The following is a 2,296-nucleotide window of genomic DNA, read 5'->3' as shown; positions in this document are numbered from 1 at the left end:
ACAATTTCTACAGTTATGTTCTACATTTATATTAAATAATACTACAGTTTTATAGAGTAACACGGATAACACTTCAACAACTTCTACAGTTTTATAGAGTAACACGGACAACACTTCAACAACTTCTACAGTTATATAGAGTAATACGGATAACACTATCAACAATTTCTACAGTTATGTTCTACATTTATATTAAATAATACTACAGTTTTATAGAGTAACACGGATAACACTTCAACAACTTCTACAGTTTTATAGAGTAACACGGACAACACTTCAACAATTTCTACAGTTATATAGAATAATACGGAAAACACTCTCAACAACTTTTACAATTATGTTCTACAGCTATATGGAATAATTCGGATAACACTGTCAACAACTTTTACATTTATATAGTATACTACGGAAAACACTGTCCACAACTTCTACAGTTATATAGAGTAATATGAATAACACTCTCAACAACTTCTACAGTTATGTAGAGTAATACAGATAACAATGTCAACAACTTCTCAAGTTATAGAGAGTAATACGGATAACACTTCAACAACTTCTACAGTTATTTAGAATAATACGAAAACTCTCTCAACAACTTCTACAATTATGTTCTACAGCTATATGGAATAATCGGATATCACTGTCAACAACTTTTACCGTTATATAGAATAAAACGGATAACACTGTCAGCAACTTCTACCGTTATAAAAAGTAATACAGATAACAATGTCAACAACTTCTCAAGTTATAGAGAGTAATTCGGATAACACTTTCAACAACTTCTACAGTTATATAGAGTAATACGGTTAAAACTGTCAACAACTTCTACAGTTATATAGAGTAACACGGATAACACTGTCAACATCTTCTACAGTTATATAGAGTAACACGGATAACACTGTCAACAACCTTTACATTATATAGAGTAATATAGATAACAATGTCAACAACTTCTACAGTCATATAGAGTAATACGGATAACACTGTCAACAACTTCTACAGTTATATACAATAATACGAATAATACTGTCAACAACTTCTACAGTTATATAGAGTAATACGGATAACAATATCAACAACTTTTCAAATTATAGAGAGTAATACGGATAACAATATCAACAACTTCTACAGTTATATAGAGTAATACGGATAACACTATCAACAACTTTTTAAGTTATACACTTTTACGCATTGATAAAAATACTAATACCAATGTCGACACCTGTTTAAAAAATGTTTCGGTACACTGAGAGGCAATAATAAAAACAACGCCACCAACTGCTAAACTTTTGTATTGTTACAGTAAAAACGTCTGTGTTATTCAAGCGATAATATATTGAGTGCTATAGCAAACACAGGTTTGGTTGTAGCACGTCCAGACGATGGTAGAAAGGTCTTCGTTGTACATTGGACATGGACCTCCGCAGGCCTGATCAGATGTGCATTCCGCATTGGCTGCAAACAAAAACAAATGGAACATATTGAAATCTGAGGTTAGTAATTAAATATGGGTCACAAATTGGAGTAAGAGGTACACCATTGCAAATGAGGGCTAACTGGATGCCAATTTACCATAATAGATTTGTTTTTGAATCTTATCATATCGACACTTTAAGATAGGTCAATGATTTATATCAATACTGCTTAAATATATGTCAGCACGGCGTTTATTTTGCCCTAGAAAACTCTGTTGTAGCTTATCATGAATGATTTGTCCATAGATGATCTTCGCTTAAACGCTCATTATTGCAAACAAATAACGTTAAAGAAGGAAATACTTACTATAACAGTAGATATACTGATAATGGAGCCGTGCTTTCGTGCAGGAACTAATAGACCTCAAGGATGCCGCTCCAGATGAAATAAAGACTGTGTGTTCTCGCGTTTGATTTCTACTTGAGAGTCGGCTTGAACTTTAGAATGAGAAACATACCAACTTAATATGTTCGACGTTCGAAAAGCTGATGTTTTAACTCACTGATAGATCCCTATCAAAGACAGGAAAACTTATACTAAATATCATTTTGCGATATCATGCTATTTATCGTAAATGAGACTTAAATGATTTAAACATAATATATATTGAAATAAATCAAATAGTAAACATGCAGCATTTTGCTTTTAAATAAAAACACTCTCTGACTTAAAAGCAAAGTTATTTGTATTTATATCTATATACCATATGGCATATTTCAATGAAGGAAACACGATTTCCTTTAAAAGATATCCCTTGATATCTTTATTCTTTTAATACTTCAGGATCTAAATAGAACATAAGTAAATTTAATAAATGAAA

At 31.4% G+C, this 2,296-nt stretch overlaps 1 long non-coding RNA gene across 1 annotated transcript; it reads right to left on the bottom strand.

The window, feature by feature from the left end:
• Positions 1–1,276: 1,276 nt before the first annotated feature.
• Positions 1,277–1,970, bottom strand: LOC128242730 (uncharacterized). Its single transcript, XR_008262686.1, has 2 exons — positions 1,783–1,970; positions 1,277–1,455 (listed from the first exon to the last, which is right to left on the bottom strand). It is a non-coding gene; the product is annotated as an uncharacterized LOC128242730 (long non-coding RNA).
• Positions 1,971–2,296: the final 326 nt, after the last annotated feature.

The sequence above is a fragment of the Mya arenaria genome, chromosome 8 (assembly GCF_026914265.1).
Source record: "Mya arenaria isolate MELC-2E11 chromosome 8, ASM2691426v1".
In the NCBI taxonomy this organism is placed as follows: domain Eukaryota; kingdom Metazoa; phylum Mollusca; class Bivalvia; order Myida; family Myidae; genus Mya; species Mya arenaria.
The sequence above is the reverse complement of the archived record's forward strand: the minus strand, read 5'-3'. Positions and strand labels throughout refer to the sequence as shown.